The sequence below is a fragment of the Apteryx mantelli genome, chromosome 1 (genome assembly GCF_036417845.1).
Source record: "Apteryx mantelli isolate bAptMan1 chromosome 1, bAptMan1.hap1, whole genome shotgun sequence".
NCBI lineage: Eukaryota > Metazoa > Chordata > Aves > Apterygiformes > Apterygidae > Apteryx > Apteryx mantelli.
In genome coordinates, this window is record NC_089978.1 from 65,935,933 (window position 1) to 65,959,970 (window position 24,038).

A 24,038-nucleotide genomic window follows, 5' to 3' on the forward strand; every position below is an offset into this window, starting at 1 on the left:
TCATATATATAATTCATGCAAAGGAGCTGCCTGCTACATAACTAGTTGCTATTCCATAATATAAAATATCTGTGCTTGCTGTATTTAGGTTTTCATAATTATTTCAATTCTAATCCCTCATTGTAAACAATTTATGTCACTCTAGAAGTTGTGTCTTTTGGAGGCTATATTTTCCAGGCATGTTGTCTCTTTGAAGGTCATTTCACTTTTATTGTTTTTTAAGACAGAAAAAGAGCTTGCCTATAGAGCAAGTAAGAAAAAAGTCTAGGCTCTCCAAATACAAAGTAAAATGAAAGCAAGCAGATCTATACATTAAAAAATTATGGAGCATTTCATGTTTAAGTTTTTATTCTGAACATATTTAATGTGAAGATTTTTTTGAATGTTATTAAAAATTGATCAAGTAGATTCTGAAAATAACATACGTGGCATGCACAGTAGACTTTCCATATGTTTTCTCACTCGGTTGCAGTTATACCAGAAGCCTTTTCTTTGGCATTTCCTGAGTTTTGACTGCACAACAGTGTAGTCCTCCCATCTTCATAATACAGCCTTCTTGAAATTCCAGAAAAATCTAATCACTTGTATAGCTGATTAGCATCTTCAGTGGGTTAATTCTGTGCTCCAGTATGAATATATAGATATAGTCAGCATACAACATGCAACTATATCATTTGTTAATTGGGTGCATCATGATTTAGCAACTTTTAGGGGCCAGAGATCCACTTCCTAAAGTAGTTCAGTGTGGAAGTTTGATAGATGATCCATTCCAAAGAGGAACAGGGGAATTTGTGTCAGTTCTTGTTGCATTAAACACTGTTTGGTGACTTGTGAAATAAAAAAAAGAAGGGAAAAAAAAAACAGGAAAAGGGGACTAGATGTTTCTCTAGGGTTTTCTCATTTTCTTGTCTCTCTTTCCAATTTTCACTTTAAAGCTATATAGAAAACACTTAAAAAAACTAATAAGAGAGAACTGATGAGCCATCAGTGTAAGTCCATATTTGATTTTCTTCCAGATGCAGCTTCCAAGCCAGCCATGTAAGCCCATGAAAACATAAAATAAAACTGGACAATTTTTATGTGAATTACTGTGTTAATTACCATCTCCACTAACAGAAGATCTTTTTTCATCTGTTTTGAAAGAGAAGTTGATATTGGATTGCTACTTAAAACATCCTACATCCAGTCATACAGCTCTATTCCAAAATAAAAATAGTTGGAACAAATCTTGCCCTGTTTTCAGGCTTGTTAAAATTGCATTAAGCTTGGTTCGTGCTTTGACTAGCTGGCAAACACAGGTTATGAATTAGTAGGAGGACATGTGTATGCACTCTTCAATGATAATGAGAACAGCTGAGAAACTCTTTCACTGTGAATTTGTGAATGAATGTAGAAATTCAAAGCCACAGCAGTAGTTCTCTGAGTTATTCTGGTTGTCAAGCTATTAAAAAGTTTTAGCAAGTAGGATTCTGGTATTATTATATCATTTTATTTTGTTACCTCCTTGCATTGTTTGATATAAGTCAGAGATGCAGGAGAGAAAAGAAAAACAGCTCACTGGAGAAACTGTAAAAATGTAGGTACAGAGTCCTCTGAAAGAAAAAAAAAAGAGTCTCTGTTCTTACAGATGGGTTTTTCCGTTGAGATGAAGACTGAATTAGCACAAAAATGAACACTTATAAGTGGCAAATAGATCCCTACTGTCTGCAGATCAGAAGAAAATAGGAACAGTGAGGAAGAAAGACCCATTGCTACAAATAACTTTCACATCAGACTTTTTTTCAGCTTTTCTGGAGGATAATTTTATTAGCCTGACTATTATGTTACAATAATTAAAAACAAACAAACAAAAAAAGAAACCCTTAAAATTAAACCTTTTTTTTTTTGGGGGGGGGGGGGAGCAGTGTTCTTTACTTCTAAGTCACAAACCTTTTTCCTTTTTTGCAGGACCTAATTTCATGGGCCCCTTTTATACCTCAATGTGATTATATACAAATGAAGTCACTGTCACATAGAAAGGACAAGGTCAATACAGATGAAAAATAGGCACAACAATAATCTTTTTAGAAAGAAATAATGGCATTCATATTCATAATGGTAATTTTTAATCAAATAGCACAAAAAGACCTGGGAATACAAAGGCTAGATAGCTAATGGAGAACTTCTCTCTCAGTTATTTTCAGTAATAATAATGATAGCATTCATCATTTAATTCTAAATGTCAGAATGAAACAAGTTCATACAACCATCTTCATTTCAAAAAGAAAGAAAAGAAAGAAAGAAAGAAAAAGAAAGAAAAAGAAAGAAATGAGTTGAGTTTCATTTACTCCCTTAAAAAAGTGAAGGGGGAAAGATGGAGGGGAAGGGGGACAAAAAGAGACCTTTGGAAGCAGCAAGTCTGTGAATAGGAATGCATTGCCATGAAAAGCTTTCTTAGGCACATTCAGAGGGAAAGTTTGACTTCCTCTGAAATGTGTTGCATGTTTTGCAATGATGAAAATGCTCTGTTACATCCACCTAGTATCACTAGCTTTTCAGGTGGTTGCATAGTAAAAACAGAAGGTGGATCTTGGCCTTTATCTACCAGACTGCATTTTTTAACATTCATTCTCACTGCGGCTGTTCTTTCCCATAGTATTTATAGTGACCAGAGGAGAGATACAGTGCTAGCTAAGTTTTTACTATTGTTTTGGTTTTAGCTGCCAGGAAAAAACTGACCTCTTATGGCTTTCAGCAAGTCTGGCTTGTGTTTAGATGGATGATCTACATTTCAATTTAAGTGAAAATAACTTTATGCAGAAATAGATTGAGGGCAGCTTAGGTCCCTGATGTGCAGGGAAGGAAAAACTAAACAGTCTCCTTCTTCCTCTCTTGCATGGCCAGCATAAAAACAGATAACCAGAATAGTTCTTGCCTTCAAGGGTGGAGAAAAGTTTCTACAGTTGTTTTCCTGTGGAGTGCCTCTCCAGAAAATGGTGTGGGACAGATTGTGATAGGAATAGCAATTGCTCTTTTTCTTCTGCCATTCAGCAGGCACTGTGGCTCATTTGCTGATGAGGGGAAAGTACAGTGCATCAATTAAGAGACTGTAGTAAAGAAAAGCTTCTCACATTTGGGAAATCTGAAGGGGTACTGTACTTCCTCCATAAGCAGCACCCAGTGATCCCTCAAGGACAGTGCCCATTCTGCACCTCCTAATCAGAGGGCATCTGCCTGAAAGGCAGCTGGGTTTGCTGTGGAGTACTAAATACATAAAACAAGGCATAAAGCAATACATAACCATGGGTAGAAGACTTGATTTATCTTTTGTGCATATTGTCTAATAATTTACCATAAGAAAAGACAAGACAAGAAATAAAAAAAACCTGATGAAATCTTTCACAGAGGACCACAGAAAGAAAAATAACCAAACCCTGTCAATATGTTAGCTCAGACTGTGATTTGAAATGAAATGTTAGGAGGGAATGCAGTTCATATGTTCTCCTCTAAAAATGAAAGGGAATATTGAACCAATACACCACCAAGTTGTGATTACTCTTCCCAAATGCTTCATCAAAGCATACAATCAGGGCAGAATTATACAGTCCTATCCACACATGAAATATCTTAGACATAGCCTGACTGTGTCTCTGAAGGTAGACAGAGTGGGAAATATATTCCCACACACAAAAAGTATGAGTAGTGTTGAGAACACGAAGATTTGTTTCCATAACTGCGTTTTAACTAGTCTCATGAACTCTTTCATGAGGAACCAAATGGGTTCTTCAGCCAGGTAAATTTTCTTGAAGACAGTCATCTCATTCCTCTTAAGTCATTTGAAGGAAAAAGGGGTTACAGGCCTGCAGGGTTAAAATCTAAGAAAACCTCTTGGTTTGCATTCGTAGAAAGGAGGAAATGGAAAAATAAAAGAACTTGCTAGAAAACACTATTTATTTTGTTGCAGCTGTAAACTTAAAAATAGTCACACCGAATTATTTTGAATTTTACAAAAACAAAGGAAAACTGAATATTCACCAAGGCCATATGCTTTGTTGCCAAGTTTTAGTCTACAGTCAAACTTTATGGTAAATTTATAAGCCATGTAATATGTTAGGTTCTAGCAGGACTGCTGACACAGCATTTTGCTATGGTGCTCACAACAGCAATAAATAAGTCTTGCACTTTTGATTTATTGTAGCAGAAGAGCTTGATCTACATTCCATCAAACTCAATGGGAGTCTCTCCATTGACTTCAGTGCAAGCTGAATCAGGTACTTAAATGGAAAGGAAGACAGGCCCTGAGAGCTTAGTTCAGAGCGGAGCCCAGTGGGGATCCATATAGATGGGAAGGTGTTTTATTCATTCCTTCTCATTTTCTCCATACAAAAGATCACCTGTAAGCTGGGCGTGAGATTCGGATGTACATTTGAGGCTCGCATTTGTGTACATGGTGCATGAATCAGCCCTGGCTTCTGCCTTTGAATGTTCAGAAGCACTTACTGGAATTCAGTAGGCAGAAAGCCATTTTGTTGTAAAAACAGGCATCAAAGGGTTGTTACCATCCTCTAAAACATACAGGGACTGTGGAGGAAGGATAAAATTGTAGCAGTTTAGGTCATGAATGAATCACAATTGTCAGTGCAGTCCTTCAGCAGCTCAGCTTCTCCGTGAAATCCGGGCCGAGGCCAAGAAGGATGTCAAGATAATTGATGCCAGTGTCATCACAGGATGCAGAAGAAAATAAGTAGTAACTGAGTCATCAAGGAGCAGACTTCTCTTGTCATGCTAGGTGTCAAAACCCAGCTGCCTGATCTGAAGTAAGCCTGTTCTCATGGAAATAATGAAGAGGCCAAGAGATACAGGTGGGCTGACCAGTTACTTCCACACAGCCAAATTCCAGTTGGAATATGTATTATTATAAAGTATATAAGGTTGCCTGTCACTGTGACATCCAAACTGAGTTGATTGGTAAAAATCACAGAATAAATCATTTCCTTTTTCTGCTAGCTTTACATCCCAAGCTAGACAAGCATAGTGGTTGTATAATTGATGCCCCAGGGTAAAAGTATCAACCCTCTGTTAAGTTGACCAGGAACTTCAAAGCACTTTAAAAAGCCCATAAATTGTGTACAAGCTTCATACCAAATGTTACAATGGAATACATTTGTTACATTTTGCAGTTCAGCTAGGTTTAATCTCATACTCTTTCTGTGTCATCAAATACCAGTTTTCTTGCTATTATTTGCCTATATTTTGTCAGAGCACTCTAACATTTTGCTGCTGCATTTGATTTAAAAATGATTACAGTTGTTCAGGCTTTGTGGCTAAAAAGCCACTTGGGCTAAAATTTGTGTCATAAAGCTGCAGCCATTTAAAAAGCTGTATAATGGCTGTGGCAGCATAGATTTCTTTACTTTCCCCCCAAATAGATTTGACATCAAACTCTCACCAACTGCAGATGAGGTTGTGCAAACTGAAGGTAATGGAATACGTATGATGGGTGAGAAATTAAGATGAAAACAATGAAAGCCAATACTGTATTTCATCCCTAATTTCTGTACAAGCAAATATTATGCAATTTAGACCATAATGAATCTAACTCTTAGATTCAAAATGCTCACTTCCAATTCTAAAAGTCTGTGGGTATGTAGCTGGCTGCGCAGTTTTATTTCCCAAAGGAATTCACCTGACATTACAGCTGGGCAGAAATCCACCACGTAAGACTCCACACCATATCTGAAAATAAAAAAGTCATGTTAGGCAAAGAGCTGTTTAAAGTGCCTTAAAGGTTTTACACAAATGGAAATTTTCTTCGATGAAAGTATGTACTTCACTTTTCTAATTGCATAAATCTTTGTATGCATTTGGAGGCTATGATTTTAAAAGCTTTCAACTAAATTCCCTTTTTTAAGACCAGATGAAAGGTATGTTTTTCTATTCTATGAAACAAGCACCCAGTTGCTGTCCAAGAGCTACATGTCTATTAAATTTAACTAATAACAGCATGTGCTTCGGTATCCTGGGAATAACTCCAGGAATGCAGAGCTCCACTCTCACCTTTTTTCTTTTCTTTTCTTTAAGCAACTTTATTTACTTGTAAGATTCTCACAGGAACACAATGACTTTGCCTCCACCATTACTTTTCTTTAAGCTGATGAGCACCTGATAAAATATTAACTTAGTTTGTGCCTAGGGTAAAATATACAATAGGGACATGACAGTGATCTGTGTAATCAACCCAAGGTTCCTGTTCTTATGCCAGAAAGAGTGCAGGCATAGTGATTCTTTAGACTTTTCTTCAGATGATTAACTTAGAATCGTCTTTCCCTTTAATTCAATCATGAATGTTGTCCATTATTATAAGTATGGGACTGTTTTCATACACAAAAAAACAGCAGAAAAGTACATGCCATCTTAATTCAGTATAAACTAGATGATAATGTTTATTATTTACTCAAATTACAACTAGCTATTCATATTTCCATGATTAATATTAAGAAGTCATCTCTCTACATGCTTGACTGATTGCCAGCGATTTTCAAAAATCTCCTGCTGCAGAGAACAGAAGTTGGAAGTTCTCTGTACCTCTGGAAATACTAAGCCAATTTTTCTTGGAAGTCTCAAGTCATGTGGATTTAAGTGCCTGCATTTAAAAATGCAGTATGCCTAGCAATTACAATGAAATTGTCCATTTGCAAAGCATCTATGTACTTTTACTAATTAATACTTTTGATCACCCCTTCCCACAGTCATTAACTTGTGGCAAAAGCAAGATGTGGTCATGCATTTGGTAGATATCATAGATGGCAAAAAACAACATTAGAATTTGGGCATTCATGGTTCTGGTCCTAGACTACTAGAAAAAATCTTCTTGGAGAAGAATAATACCAACCTTGGACTTAAGAATTCAATTAGAAGACTATTCTGAATTAAGATGCAGATTCTTTCATTTCCTTTACTTCATCAAATTCTGCAGGTAGGCAGAACCCACTCCAACCTAACTCAGGATCTGCTGTAATTATTGGTTTCACTCCCATGCATACACAGAATTCCCTCATCAAGTCATCAGTATGTGAATCAAAACTTGGATACAGCATTCACGCAGCCTGGTGACTTCCTGGCACCTGAATCCTTTTAGCCCTCCCATGCTTCCTAAAACTTAGTTCTCATGCTTAGGCAGGCAGTCAAATTCACTGGAGAAAGATCACAGGGAGGCTCCACGTAGGCTGAGAGGCTCCATGTATGCCCAGAAGATGAGCAGGATGTGCCCTCAGCTGGCCCAGCAGACTGAAGCACCAACAAGACAATAACTTCACAGTGACTTTTCCCCCTGAGCTAGGCTCACATAAGCACGACTCTTTAGCTGCTTTGTAGGACGTCCTACTACTCAGGCCTCTGAACTTGCTTCCTTTCTTGTTCTGAGTCTTCAAGAACCAACTCACTCACTCCTCCCTCAAGTCATCGCTTCAAGCCATGATGATCCTTTGAATCAGCTAGGGCTTCATGTGGACTTTTGGAGAAAGGGCGCATTTTCATTGACCCATGAAGATCAACATGACACCTAACTATGAGGCCCATCTATATTCAGGTCTGAGAAGGAAAGACTATAAAAGGCTGCATAATAGCCTTGGAATTTGGCCAGACTTTCATCCATACAATCCTTGGCCTGGACTCAAATTCATCACTTGCTGAGATGAAAACTGGTAGCTCCAAATCAGTACCCAGCAACTCACTCAAACAGTTCAGTCCAGGAAATACTGAGAATTATATTTAGTTAAGACTGCAAATGACATTTGAAGAAGCAAAATATACTAATCCACTTGAATAGCTCCAAACTGTAATTTGGCCATGAGTAACAGGCCTTGCTTTCACAAAAATATGAGTGGACCGTGCAGCCAGGCCCTCGGCTTTACATCAACAGTCAAATGTAGTTAATAGTACTTTTTATTGCAATTAGTTTCTAGTCATACAAACCCACCACTACTTTCTTTGAATCTCTAATAAGGCAGTCGTCAGAGTGGATTTCTTTAGCTGTGAAAAACTCATTAATATAAACAAATATTTTGTTTTTTTACTGAAGATAGGTTAATTTTCAAAGAAAAATGACTGTCATGGAACAAATTAAGTAAAGGACTGTATACAAATTTGCCCCCAAAAGAAGACTTCACCTTTTGTTTAGCTAGAGTAGGAGTGTGCCAATCAATCCCTCTAGGCCAGTAGCAGACTCTTTACTGTAACTGCTAAACATTTGTTCACCTTAGTAATCCTATTATTAAATAATCACTTAGTCCACCCACAGTCAGACCACAGCAGTGGTCAACTTAAACGAAAAATTGTTCATGAATGTGAGCAGGATTTTTACGCTCCGGTTCTTTGACATCTGTATTTAATGTATGGGAAGGAATCTTTCCTGTTAAGTAGTCCACACACATATAAATGCCTAAGTATGCAAAGCCCATGACTGAGCCAATCCTAACGTATTGCCATTAAAGTATAGCCATCATCTATTTTATGCACTTATCTTATGATAATGAATCTTAAGACACTAATATTTAATTTAAAACGTTACAGTACAGTCGAAATCTCAGTATTTCCTATCATTTACATTTTTAGATTTCTAGATGGCTGTCAAGAGCCTTATGGACAGAATATGCTAGTGAATACATATTTAAATAGCCAGCAACAAAATCAACTCATCCTGTTTATACCTGTATGCATGCACTGCTAATATATATGTTGCTGGAAAGGAGTTTCTTCTCATAGAGTGATGACCAAGGACAGGGGTGGAGAATGAGTCTGATATGGATTTGTGTGGATCAGCATATAAATTGCACCTGAAAATGCTTCCCAGAAATAAATATTGCAACTGTTCTTTTATTTATAAAACTTCCTGCCTACACAGGACTGTTTTACACATGCATATGTGTGTGTGTTTAGATGCAAAGCTGTAGGTAGATGGTTTCAAATTTGGGCTGTGCCCACTTCCTAATATGTCTGGCTCAGATACCTTCCTCCTCCACTCTCATTTATGGCTTCCCCCTCTACTGGGCTCATTTCAGCTATTCCTCCACTATTTCCTGTTTGTTTGGTACTGTGCCCCCTCTCACAATGTTGCATGTTCCCAGCTGAACCTTGTTATGGCCGTGTGTCCGTGTAACAGAGACTTGGAGACATATACACCAAAAGTAAGAGGGGAACATAGCTGGTGCTCAGGATTTGTGCTAGACCTCTGCAAAGGAGTGGCCTTTGCCCACACAGATGTACCGGGTCTGGTAACATTCCAGTTTTACCCAGGGAGTAATCCCAGTGCAGCTAAAAATGTTTATGGTTGTCCCTGGAAACAACTCCTTATAAAATAATGTTTGCATTGATTTCATACTATCATTTCAAAAATTATAAGATATGGAAGAAAAGGAAAACAAAGAAACACTGATAGAAATAATAGACACATGCAGGACTGTTTTTGAAAATGTATTGGTACATAATGGTGCTCAGCAGTGCTATAATTATTACAAGTTGCTCAAAGTTTCCACTCCCAATCATTTTTTTACAGAATGTAATGTCCAGGACATTTCAAAACATAGTTTTGTCATACTTGATATACAAGGCATCTAGAATCTCGGAGGGGCACTTTTAATACATCTTATCTGCTTACACCCAAAGCTTTCTTGAGCCCAAGACCCTTTGTAAAGCAAAATGCTCTTCTCACTGAAGGGAAAAGAGATCTGACATATACAGGCACAGAAGAAATGAAGGCTTGTTTTTTTCAGTATTTAAATTGATAGGCTTGCTTACCAACAATAGAAAGGAATTCACAGCGAGTTGCTGAATGGGCCGTGAAAGGTTTGGGATCTGAAAGGCACTGCTCTGAATATAACCAAATGGTTACTGTGTTAGAGGAAGCTGCACCCCTCCTCACACCAAGAAACAAACAGCCCCAAATCATTAGTCTGCCTGAAGGAGGTGTGTGTGGAAAGAATTAAAGCTGTTTGGTTTTAGGCTGGAGGGGGGGTTGGGGTGGATTGTCGAATGAAATAGAGGAGATGCATTAAGCTGTAGAAACCCACTCCATAGATGGAGATTGCAAGCCACATACTATTTACCTGCCCACACAGCACTGGTGGCAAAGCAGAACCGTGGGTGCTGTTCCTGGAGGAGGCTGTGAATACTGAGGATGAGAAAGAGCTTCCTCAGGTTCAGCCTGCTGGTAAGGCGCGGTTGAAGCTGAGATGGTTTTGGGACAGGTGAAAAGAACAGACTGCACGTAACAAATTCTTTAATCCTGTGGGTGTCCCATGGAAAGAGCTTTATGGCTTAATACACTAGACGATAAAAAGAACTATGGATTTAACCAGACAGTATGTAGTGAGTCGTGTTCCCTAGTAAACCTGTTTTGGAGATTTGATTATAAGACATTCCTCGTCTTTGCTTTATACGCTGTAGATGGTGCAAAACCACTCTGTGATTTGACAGTCTCATGCAATGAAATTTGTATTTAAAAAAAACACCAACACCTCAGCATAAGGTACTGGAACTCAGGAACCATAGCAGGATCCATAGGCAGCATAATTGGATTTTAATCTATGAATCTTTATTTTCTAGTGGAGTAAGCTAAAAGAACAAGTTCGAGGAAATGCTGCAATCATTGGGCCTTGAACACTTGCATTAGGTTTTGGACTGATGGTCAAGATCCTGACATGTCCCAAGGTTTCATTCCAAAGGTCATGTGGGCTTTCTGTTTTTCTAATGTTATGTAGTTGTTTGTGTTCTACATTTTATCACTTTGTTGCCTTCTAAAAATCAGTGTTATTAAGGAGCAGATATGTTAATTTTTCCTGCAATGTTATTTTTGAGGTGACAGAAGGGCAACTTGTGAATATACTGTTTTATCCACAACTGTCATCGCTTCTGTTGTTTATACTTGGCCCACTGATGGCTCAAAACTCTTTATTTTCTCTCTTTCAAATTTTAGGTATCAGCAAACTATTATTTGACCTATTTTTGCCAAGATCTTTTGATCCTTTTGTATTCTCCACTACTACAGTATCGAAACAGCCCATAATCCTGATTTTTATCCTCACAAAATCTCTGTTATGGTAGTACAAAAAACTCTCTGATTTACATATGGGGAATGGAGAGACAGCAAGATTAAACATCACATAATATCATATGGGAAGAAGACAATTAAATCCAGCTTTTTGGCTAGTACCCTGGACCACCCCTCCAATGATGCATTTCTCTAGAGTTCTAGATTTCAGGAGACACACGTATTAAACATCCTAAAACGAGCAATTATTTTTATCCTGCTTTCATCTTGAGGCACAGGGCTGGTTTACTTAGCCATGGAAGAAGACTTCAATGAAAAATATCATATGCAAATTTAGTAGTGATCTGAACTGCTTTGCCATCTCTAGATAATGATTTCTTCAACCAGAGTCTGACATCTAAGGCTGTAGGGCATCAGAAATCTGTGGTATCTTATGTCTACTAAAGAAAATGTCTTCTCGGTATCTAATCTTCCTTGTACACAATGTTATTTCACTAATGGTGTTAGTATCCCCCATATTACTGAAGACTGCTTTGAGCATTTGATGCTCTTGCGGGCTGGAAGAAAGATCTTATGTTTTTCCTTACAGATACTTGGGGCATCATCCAAGTCCATTGGATCATACCCCAATCCACACTTTTGTGAATTCTCATAGAAAGCTTTTATCTGTTAATTGCTGCCACATCTGTCTGTCTTTAAGATTTATTGTAATAGTTGTTGAGTCCCTAATAAAATAAAGCACATATTGTGTTTGTTTCTTTTTTTATTCAGCTCTAATGACTTGCATATTGACAAAAAAATTTTTGTTTTCATTTGGGGATTTTGGGTTTTGTTTTTTTTTCTTTCTGCAGGAAATTCATCTCTTTGGAAAGCACATGAAAAATCATCCCGGCATTGAGTTATTAGAGTCCTTACAGCGACTCATACTTCTTAAATCTTAAAACCTTAAATCCCTAAATACCTCATCCAGCTTTTGGCCAACTTTACAGTGTCTGTTCCCCTTGGCTCAGTGTTATATTGTCTCTTCTTTTTTAGCTTTAATTTTTGTATTACATTTACCTAGTGGGATTATCTTTCAAATGCTGCAAGATAAGATTTGGCTTCTGCTGGGCTTCAAGATGTCATGGGAAGGGGATTTCAATATTTCTTTTGTTTTAACCTACCTTAAAAAAGATTGTGTTTTGCTAGCTACAGAGGTATTTTCACTTCTGTCATTACGAGAGAGTTAGGCTCTTTGAAAGTCTTGTTCACTGTCTGTAACTCCTCTTAAGAAGATGGAGACTCTTCTCTATATTCAGATCTTCTTGACACCAAAAGCTGAATTCATTTGTTCTTAAACTTTTTTTTTGATGCACACTTATTCCTGTGACATTCTTCTTATGAACTCTATTGGAAACATGCCCAGGATTATTTTTGTTTATTCCTTCCAAATTCCATTCCACCCTCACTAAACCAAAATTTTAATTCTTCCCTGCTGGTGGTGAGGGGTTTTGTTAGAATACTGGAGAAATAAATTAAAAGAATTTGTTTTTCATTCTGCACTCCAGATTCTTCATCTGTGCCAGTAGTTTGTGGAGACATTGTCTTTGTGATTCATTCCAAGCTGACAGAGACAGAGGTAGTTATACCTCCCATGAAGTTTAAGACTAGAAAGTGAAAAGTATAGGTGTCCACACTCCCTTGACACAGACCATCTCCAAAGCACAATGAAAACTTAAGCTTTGCAATGCCTGCTTTTTGGTTAACATACACACATGGATGGGAGGTTTCTAACTCTACATTCAAAGCTTAGTTGTTTAGCTAATCTAATTCAGGCTGGTGTTCATGACAGTTTCTTCGTGATGGGTTCTCAGCACCACATGTAACCACTCAGGCAATCTGTACCTTCCACTCCCTCGCTTCTTCATGCCAGTTTATGCCTTTGGTTACCTCTAGACAAAACAGTGCCAAATCCTTTTAAAAACAAACACGGCTATTACAAGGTGCTTGCACAAAGACATGAACCTGACATTTTGTTGAATATTGGCAAACTACAAATGTGTCTTGAGCTCTGGGATTAAGCATTTCCACAGCTGAGGGTGCTGTGCCATGTGTGGCAGAGCTTCCCCTTAGCGCTTCCTCAGCTGCAGCATCCCCGTTAATCCCAGCTGCCTTGAGGGGCACAGGAAAGGATTCGTGAAAGTTTCAGAAACAACATCTTGAAGTAATTTTGAGTTACCAGCAGGAGCCAGGGAAAGGAGCAGAGCTCTGGTGTGATGTTCTGTCTACCATCTAATCCTTTTAGGAGGCAAGTTGCTGCAGGCTGAACCAGTTACTGCTTTCATGTGGCTTTCCACTTCATCCCTCATAAAAGCCAATTATATTGGGATTTGATTCTTAACCTGGCCTTACCTGGCACCTCTTTCACATTTTTTGATGATGAAACATCTGTTATTCAGATGTTTCACTGCATGATTATTGATATGCTAGGTAGACATACTTCCCTTCCAAATAATAAGTGTACAAGACACTAAGTTTATCAGATGAAAAGTCTGGTCCTTATTGCTAGGCTTAGCCTCTCTATCACATACCACACAAACAAATTTATTAGACTTTCATACAGTTCTTTGGCAGTTCTGCCCATATTCCAGTCTAAATGTTATAAATGAATGCCCCATCAGTATCCAGAGAAATACAGAAGTGATTTAGTCATTACACATAGCTTTTTGACCTGGTTGTTTAGCTAAGGTGATGTTGATACTTGGTGGTGGTCTTTCCATTTACAGAGATCTATTGAATGTCTTTGTCTTCATTGTCATTGGCTGTACCTTTTGCCTCTGTACTAAACTGGACTTACACCTGCTCCTTTGCATGTTATTGATTTAGAGAGACGTGTAGGCACTTTCTCATCAGTGATGTTGAATCCTGGCCCTTCTCCTAATGTATTCCAGGAAGTGTGCATTTCTAACCATCAGAAACATCCAATGAATATGACTCCTGCCACCTTCACTCACAGAGAAAGCATCCGTTAGAAATGTTTTATAACAGGGGATTTTATTTTTTCCATCAACAGGCACAGCTTGTATTCCTGGAAACTTCAATATATTAAGGAAACTCATCCCTGCTAAATATCTGGATTATGCATAATATGCTTAGTCTGCTAGAGAATGGGCCTAAACAACAATATTAACATTTTCATCCACTAAGTAGAACAAAATATAGTAACTGAGTTTAGCTATGCCTTGATTTGGAACATGATATGATGAAGAACAAATAGTTTTTTTCTTTAAAGTAAGAGAATAAAACTGTTAACCAGATCAATTTCTTATTTTTTTCACTTTTACTATAGAGTTGAAAGAATTTAACCTGTCTTGAAGAGCCTTACCAAAGCTAGGACATTTACATAACCTTTTGGTGATCCTGCCTAAAATTTTTGAATACAGTGGGGATTATTTTGTTTTTGTTTTATTAGGGATAATTTCTGTTGTAATAAGCCTGAAAGTGTCGCTGCTTTTATTCAGACAATGCCCTCATTCACAGCCTGTAAGCCTCAGGCCAAACTCAATAATCACCTGAATCAATTGACCCCAGAACCTATATCCTTATTATTCAATAGATTAGATACAGGATTTCTTGAGACAGTGGTCTTAGAGAAGCTTGAAGCCTTACTTTTTCTGTTGTCCTAGAAATAAGATTCCACTTAAAACTGATTTGGAATTTCACAGATTATGTGTAGAGATGTAAATATGCACTTGAGTTCTGAGATTGGCTGCTCTTCTTTCATTTTTAGGGTATATTTGGTTTTGTTCTTCATGGCTTACTGCTATTCTCTTTTAGCCCAAAATGATTTGGTTTAGGATGGGGAGGGGTGGGTTGCCATGATCCTGAACTATTTCACTTTTTGTCTGAGATTTTTTTCTGGTTAGTTGGCTGCTTGGTTTTAGAAGTAGGAGCAGTCCAGGGCAGGAATTTGCTTCTTTCAAATGGAATTAGCCCTAAAATTATGTCGTTTAATATAGCTATATAGTGGCATTGTTTGTGCAGGTGGCTCTTGTTTAATATCTAGTTGTTGCTGAGTCTGTGATGCATTTTGCACCCCTCTACTTAAAATGCAGCTACAGTTTCCAGCAGCAGAGAAGGATACAAGATCTCTCTAGTGAGAATGGTTTTTTTTCAGAGATGAGAAAGTTCAGACAGGGAAGGGCAGTGCGATTGTTGCTTCCCCCCACACACCCCTTACCATTTCTGACTGGCTCCCATAAACCTCAATTTTCAGTGCCTCAAAATACACTATTCCTCATTAAGGGACTGTCAGTTTAGTTCAGTGGAGGTACCTTCAAATGCATCCAAAGGGACACCCTATTCATATAATGTAGGTGTGTGTCTAATCTTAAGTAGATTTAGCTCTCTAGGTCCCACATTTACTTTTTGGTTATAATTAATCAGTTAAAGAAGGGCACCTTTCTATCTCTACTAACAATATTGTGAACTTTGGCACTTACTTTACACACAGTTTCACCAGATAACTGAGCTGGGCATAGCCAGCTCAGGTCCCACCCGGAAGGACTCCAGTGAAACTACAATTTCTTTGCATATAGTTTAAGTTTTGTGAATAGGCTTCTCCAGGAAACAACCCACATTTCTGTGACAGCGTAATAATTTTTCATTTGGTCATCACTAACAATGCAGTAAGTACTGTCCAGAATACAAAAGAAACTTCAGTTTGCTTACAATTAATATACACAGGTGAATAACTGCCAAAGTTTTCTAGCTTTATTCAGGGATGAGTCTCTTGTTCTTCTCTCTTTTTTTTCTGTTTCATTTTAACAATGATATGCTAATTATGGAGTAGAAGCTATATCAGGTTTTGAAAGAATGAATAGAAGAAGATACTTGTACAGTATGTTAAGGGAAGTATTTCAAAGGAGAAAGGAAGACTATGATAGAAGGCACAAAAAGGAGCCTGATGAAAGAAAAGAAACAGAATGGTGTTAGTAGACGGAAAGAGATAAGGGAAGTACCTGGAAGTGAAAAAATAGCACATTCATCTCAGAAAGAAAAAGAAAACAGAACCTTACAAAAGTATTTGACTGTTCAGATTGGAACTTGCTACCTTTGGGTTGTGACTTTTTATCCAATAAATGAGATCTTATTATAAAATGTGTGAACATAGAAGCTCTCCATTTTTCTCATGAGATGCTCTTGAAAGATAGTAATCACAAGAAAATTAATTATAAAATAAATGAGTCAAATTTCTTTCCTCTATTTTATAGCAAGCCAAAGAGGCATAAAAAAATTGCAAGTAAATCATCTTCATTTTACCATATTCTTTACTGAGCTGTCGAAATAACAGGGAAATATCTCTCTGCATATTCACTATTAGTTTCTTTAAAGATGACTTTGAACAGAAATTGTGTTTCTGAGGCATGTTCTTCTTCCAAAGAAATACAGGAAAAAATAGTTTCGTTGTGTGACTAGTGCAAAAGCAGTCCCATGTAGAAAGTAAAGTACCTTCTTAGCTTGGTTTGAAAATCACTACCATGACTCTTAATAATATAGTGTCATAACACATCTAGTATTAAAAGCAGTATTTCAGACTTTGTCTCTGTTCAAATTAATTAGCTAAAAGCACATTCCACAGTCACTTTTTTAAAAATGTTTGTTCCATAGTAGGAATACTTGCTCCCTAATGTGATCTGACTTCATTAGCTCTCTAGAAATGCAACAGCCTATAAGTCACAAAATTCCCTTGATTAACCTGCTGCAGGTAATGAAGAGCCAAGAATTGAAAGGGAGTGAAGTTTGGTGTGTGTGTTGGTCAGATATGTACATGTGTTTTCACCTTCTCACTCCACAAGCAACAAGCAACCATAGCCCTGAAAGTCTATGCTTTCTCATCAAAATAAGTGTGTATTAAAAAAAAAAAAAAAAAAAAGAATACCATAACAGAAGGGACATGCTATCTTGACACTGACTGTAGTCCAGAGAGAGGGGTAATAGAAAGGTTGCTTGGAAGACATATTTAAAACAAACTGGTGTGACATGTAGATAAAAATATTACTAACTAAAATCCCATCTCTCTAATACCAATTAGCTGTTCCTGCATTTGGTGACATAAACAAACAAAAGGAAATCTGGCTCTGTCTAGTGGCACACTGTATATGCTGGTCTGATCCAGGAAAACACTCACATGCATTCCTGGGCTGCACTGGGATTTCTTTTGTACTTAAATTATGCTCTTTAGCACTTGTCTCGATTGGTCCCAGAGCTTTCAGCACCTACAAGAGCAAACCTACAGTGAACTTAAAGTAGCTCCTCCTACAGCTATTAGAGAACAAAACAATAGTCGGCTTTGAAATAGCTGCTTTCATACTCATTTGACCGTATTTCAAATAAAAGCTTCACAGTAGGTATGACATCTACCATTTGGAGACACAGATTTGACAATTGGCTGGTCTTTTCCTCCTGGCTATCCTCCCCATCCTAATTCCTCCTCCCAGTTTTTGTAATCCTTTGATGCAGGAGATGCAGGTGAAAACCTGGCCTTCACTGTCATATCTAATTGACAGAGCAGTTCTGCAGTCATCCAGATCACTGTCCTATTCCTGTTCAAACGCCTGATTTTGCATCAAGGGAAAATGAGGGCACAGAAAGGATGAGAGTAATGCACTAGGAAATTTTGTCTCGAAAGGCAAATCAGGATATACCCAGAGGGTGTACGAGATACCAGAGCTGAGAAGGACTAGTAGTTTCCATTGTTTAGAAGTAGCCATTAAGTCAATGTAATTTTTGTCATTGACTTAATTAAGTCAAGATTTCACCTTATTTCTTCTATACATAACTAAACAGGAACTAGTTACGTGTGACTAAAAGTTGCAGTGGTGAAGTAAATTTGAGTATTCCTATTATGAACTCTGAAATAGCTAGCACGCTCAGGGTGGCACTGAAATACTAACTACCTTTAAGAAAAGGAATACAAACATCCCTGTAGAACGGTGGAGAGGGAGAGGGAGAGGGATAAGGTGGGGGGGGGGCAAGGCCTAAAAATGCTAAAAAGCCATTTGGGGCTATTAGCAGGAGGTATCCAGCAGGGCTGGACTTGGAAGCACAAGGAAGATGCCTGGCCAAGGACGGGTCTAGCGTTAGTGGAAGACAGAGGTAATGACTGGCAGAACTCACGCGTCAGACTCAGAAAGTGGTGGGGACTCCTCAGCAAGCAGAAGGCTCCTCTCCACATCTTCCTGCTCCCCCCACTTCCACAGCCCCAGGACTTCCGGCTTCTGTGGGCAGTACCCTCAGGCTGAAGGGGCAAAGCAGGTGTGTGTGTGAATGGGAGAGAGAGGGGGTAGCACAGAATCATCCTGCTGGGTCCAGCACAAGAATGGGGTACGCTGAGAGGGCTGTGGTAGCCAGAAGGAGCAGAACACCATCTGCAAAGTCCACAGCCATGCTGCATTATCTATAATTTTCACATTGACTCGAGGTAACAAAGAAGCAGGTTAGAAGCATAGTCGAAGAGATGGACTGTTTTCTCAAAAAACCTAACAAACGTTTTCAGCATAGTGCCTGGAATATTTCACAGTGAGTTCACAGTTAAACCAGAGTTTCTTCGATGAAGTTAATGTATTCACGCTGATGTAACTAATAGCAAAATTTGGTTCCCTATGGACATGTCTCCCATCCATTCAGCCTGTTTGCTACTGCTCCTCCCCACCTCCTTTGAAATGATGGATTTTCATTAAATTGAAAACATCTCCTCTCCTCATGGTGTCATCGCAAGCACCATAATGTGCATGTCTTGTATTGCCAAGCATTGCTTAGCAACAGGACCCTGTGTTCTGCCAACTTTCTTTTCACGCTGTCAATCTGAATTTAACCGAAGTTGCTGTGTTGTGTTTCAGAGGACTGACTACATGTCAGTAACGTGACTGATGAATGCTCCAAATATACAAACAAAAACTGGCACTGACCCCCTCTATTTATTAGAGTGTGTGAATTTCAAGAAGTCACTATACATTCACGTATTCAAAGACAAATTATTTACAATCATGATAATTAATCTCGATAAATTCTCATAAAACATAACAAATTGGAAAATATAATTAAACTCTTTCAGTTGTAGAAGTAAATTCAATATGAAGATTCTATGGTGCAGCACTCTATGGCATCTACTAGTCAAGTGTCACTGTTGTCCTCAAAACCACCAGTCATTTACTACTTAGCCAAATAAAGTGTTGAAACTTCTGCAGGTTTGCATTTGCAAAAGAGCCTAATTGCTGACAATATTCTCCATTAAATAAGCTATCTGGACTTCCACTGAATGGCTCTGGAGAACCTGATGGTGGCTTCTCATGCTATGCAGTGGAAGGCTCATCGTGGCTATGCTCAGAGCAATATGAAATCAGATGGAGAGGCAGGAATCCTAGTGATTTAGACATGTACCTTGCAAAAGTCCACTGCTCATTGTTGAGGACTAGTTGAACAGCTCAGCTTCTAGCTCACTACTTTGCAAGTTCAACTCCACTTGAGAAATCAAAATTGTTCTTGGTTTAAAATCATATGGTTAAATCTTCAGCTGCTAAATAGTCCTAGTTCCATTGATTCCCACCTGAATTTCATTAGCTGGAGATCTGACTATTTGATTGTAAAAGGTTTTACCAAAGTCATTGAATTAGCATTTGTATACTCCCATTTTTACACTACTTGGATTTTTCAACTGATTCCATGGAGAATGCCTCTCAAATTACAGGCTGTTTCTTTTTAGAAAGCAAAATGGAAATACAAGATACATATGTAGGACAGGTCTCAGTGCAGTTTGGGGCACAAAAATAGAAGTGTTAATAACATTGCTTCTACCCCAATAACCGAATCTTTCTAGATTTTATTTCACATGCTACCCTTTAAAAAAAGACATACCTGCCACAAAAGGAGAAAGACATTCAATACAAAGAGAACCTACAATATACTCATATCACAGAATCAAAGGATCACAGAATCACAGAATGGTTGAGGTTGGAAGGGACCTCAGGAGATCATCTAGTCCAACCCCCCTGCTTAAGGAGGGTCACCTAGAGCATGTTGCATGGGATTGCGTCCAGGCAGGTTTTGAATATCTCCAGAGAAGGAGACTCCACAACCTCTCTGGGCAACCTGTTCCAGTGCTCTGTCACCCTCACAGTGAAGAAGTTTTTCCTCATGTTCAGATGGAATTGTCTGTGTTTCAGGTTGTGCCCGTTGCCTTGTGTCCTGTCGCTCGGCACCACTGAAAAGAGTCTGGTCCCATCCTCTTGACACCCTCCCTTCAGATACTTGTACACATTGACAAGATCTCCTCTCAGCCTTCTCTTCTCCAGGCTAAACAGGCCCAGCTCTCTCAGCCTTTCTTCATAAGAGAGATGCTCCAGTCCTCTAATCATCTTTGTAGCCCTTCGCTGGACTTGCTCCAGTAGTGCCACATCCCTCTTGTACTGGGGAGCCCAGAACCGGACACAGTACTCCAGATGTGGCCTCACCAGGGCTGAGTAGAGGGGCAGGATCACCTCCCTCGACCTCCCTTGACCTTCTGGCAACACTCTTCCTGATGCAGCCCAGGATACCATTGGCCTTCTTGGCCACAAGGGCACATTGCTGCCTCATGCTTAACTTGGTGTCCACCAGCACTCCCAGGTCCTTCTCCGCAGAGCTGCTTTCCAGCAGGTCAACCCCCAACCTGTACTGGTGCCTGGGATTATTCCTCCCTAGGTGCAGGACCCTGCACTTCCCTTTGTTGAACTTCATGAGGTTCCTCTCCGCCCACCTCTCCAGCCTGTCCAGGTCTCTCTGAATGGCAGCACAGCCCTCTGGTGTATCCGCCACTCCTCCCAGTTTTGTATCGTCGGCAAACTTGCTGAGGGTGCTCTCTGTCCCTTCATCCAGGTCACTGATGAAGAAGTTGAACAAGACTGGACCCAGTACTGACCCCTGGGGGACACCGCTAGCTACAGGCCTCCAACTAGACTCTGCGCCGCTGATCACAACTCTCTGAGCTCTGCCATTCAGCCAGTTCTCAATCCACCTCACTGTCCACTCATCTAACCCACCCTTCCTGAGCTTGTCTATGAGGATGTTATGGGAGACAGTGTCAAAAGCCTTGCTGAAGTCAAGGTAGACAACATCCACTGCTCTCCCCTCTTCTACCCAGCCAGTCATTCCATCATAGAAGGCTATCAGATTGGTTAGGCATGATTTCCCCTTGGTGAAGCCATGCTGACTACTCCTGATCACTTTCTTGTCTTCCACATGCTTGGAGATGGCCTCCAGGATGAGCTGCTCCATCACCTTTCCAGGGATGGAGGTGAGGCTGCCTGGCCTGTAGTTCCCTGGTTCCTCCCTCTTGCCCTTTTGGAAGACTGGGGTGACATTGGCTTTCTTCCAGTCTTCAGGCACCTCTCCTGTTCTCCATGACCTTTCAAAGATGATGGAGAGTGGCCTATCAATGACATCCGCCAGCTCCCTCAGCACTTGTGGGTGCATCCCATCGGGGCCCATGGATTTGTGGGTATCAAGTTTGCCTAAATGATCTCTAATCCGATCCTTCTCCACCAAGGGAAAGTCTTCCTTTCTCCAGACTTTCTCTCTTGCCTCCAGGGTCTGGGATTCCTGAGGGCTGGCCTGAGCAGTAAAGACTGAAGCAAAGAAAGCATATATATATATGACATATATATATGTCATATGTCTCAACAAAAATTCTATTTTCAAATCACTAAACAATGAAGTTCAAATACATCATTGTAGCTGGGATTCTTCTTACCTCGTCTTAGGAATTCAGTTCAGTTAGCTAAACATAGATGTTCAGTGTCATCTGTAATGCACTGTGGTATCCAAAACATCTATATGGGGCTCCGAGTGTGACACATAACCTAGACAAGTCTTGTGCCTTTCTGAAGGGGCAGATGGAGCTCACACAGAATTCCAGAAGGCAGATATTTAGGCTAAACTGAAGGAGCCCTAGATACCTACAGTGAAGGTATCTACAACAGACCTACAAAATTAGGATTCAGCACCATGTTCAGACTCCTGTATTTGTCTATTCACAGTTATCTATACATAGTTAGCTGTATGTAATCCATATCACTAGTATGAACCTTCCCATAAGAATAAAGGAACATCTAGCGTGAGATTCAAAGATAGGTGCCTACTGTCATTTTAGGATGCCACTTTTGAAGGGTGTGAATCTTGCTCAAATCCTGTATCTGCTAGCTCCATGCAGCTATCTTGGATACCTTCAGATGTCTCAAATGGCACTATGTACCTGTGTTTTGACAACTGAATCCTACCCTCTGCACCTCGGTTGTATTAGTCAGCCAATAATGTTTGCATGCCTAGAGACTTTTCTATCAGTTAGCAAGTACACCCTATTAGAAACATGCCTGTGTGAGGTAACAGCTTCTTGTGTTACCCTTATACCTCCTTAGAAAGTGACAAAAAAGCAAATGTTGATGCTTTGTTAGGCTTTGAAAAGGTTTGGGCCAAATAAGTAAATCATGAATGGGAATGATTCTGACATGTTTTGGAAAACCCTTGGGCTGCTGTTCTTTTGCTGCAGTGGAGGCTCATCAGAGATATTTCTATTACTTCACCAATCTACTATAACATTGTTATTACTGAGTGCTCCAGAGAAGACAATTACAGAAACGCAATTGCTGCTGGTGCTGCTTCCAAAATCAGATCAATTCAAAGGGATTACTATAGAGATCCTTCAGAGAATGATTTTGATAGGAAGATTTTGAGCATAGTGGGAGGTAATTTTTGCCAGGTAGACAGTTTCTCTCAAAATCTACTCCCAGAGTCTATGTTACCAAGTCTCTCCTTTGTCATATGACAAAAATACAGGCATCCACTGACATGTGACATTATCATGTGTGTTTTCATGGGAACATATCTAGACACACAATAGGAATATGGATAGAGGACTACTGAGAAAGAGAATGGCTAGAAAGTGTCTACTAGGTCATTTCTTTACCTATCCCTTCTAGTAACTGCAAAGCTACTTAGAGGATGAATTAGTTTTTTGGGCAGGCAGGAACCAGTGTGCAGGCAACAGATTAGTCACCTATGCTATAAACTGTGAAAGTTAAGATGAAGCTTTGGTAAATTCTCTGGTATGTTAAAATGTCCCCATTGATTCAAATGTGGTAATCTGATTTTTTTGATAAGCAGATCTTTGTCCTCCAACATTCCTTACTCATTCTTACCTTCTTGGAGCTTCTTCTGTAAATATTACTGCTGATGGGACTTTCCCCTTTCCCAATTTTCCTGTATTTCTCCAGGTTTAATATTTATTGTGGATTTTATTTTACTGAACAAGATACTGTGTTCTCAAGTGTAATAATAATAATAATAATAATAATAATAATTGTATAACTGAAGAAAGTCTGTCTGTATATGGAACATATGAGTTGAAATATTTATGTGCTGAGGGTACAGATTGTTCAGAGGCAGAAATGATGATCTCATTGAATTCCTGACTTCTTGTCCAACCTTACAGCCTTCTGGGAATTCAGTATGATACAAACAGATACCTGTATCTCTTCAAAGAATGATATTAAACTCTTAGCATATGTAATTTAGCAGGAGCCAACCAATCATAAGGTAAGGATTGTTTTCCTCTGCTGTAGCAATCAGCTGCTCGGAATGTTTATTGTGTTTCTTTTCATATTTAGCTGCACCTGAGCAACCTGAGTTCAAAATGTAGATGCTCCAAACCTCTCTTATGTGGCTACCTCACTCTAGATGTGCCCTAAACTCTAAATATGTAGGGCTTTAGTAGAGAAGTTCTCTAGGCATATGAATGTCCCAAACTGCTTGAGCTATGTAGCTAGATAGCAAGACTCTTGGGCCCTTTAAGCAAGGGAGTGAAATATCTATTTCATCTGAACTTCCAAACAACATAGGAAATGTTCTGTGCAGCATCCAGCATTCACAAAACTTGTAGGTATATGTTTATTTCTGAGATGTCCACCACTCTTTCCAGCCTGATTGCAATTAGCCAATT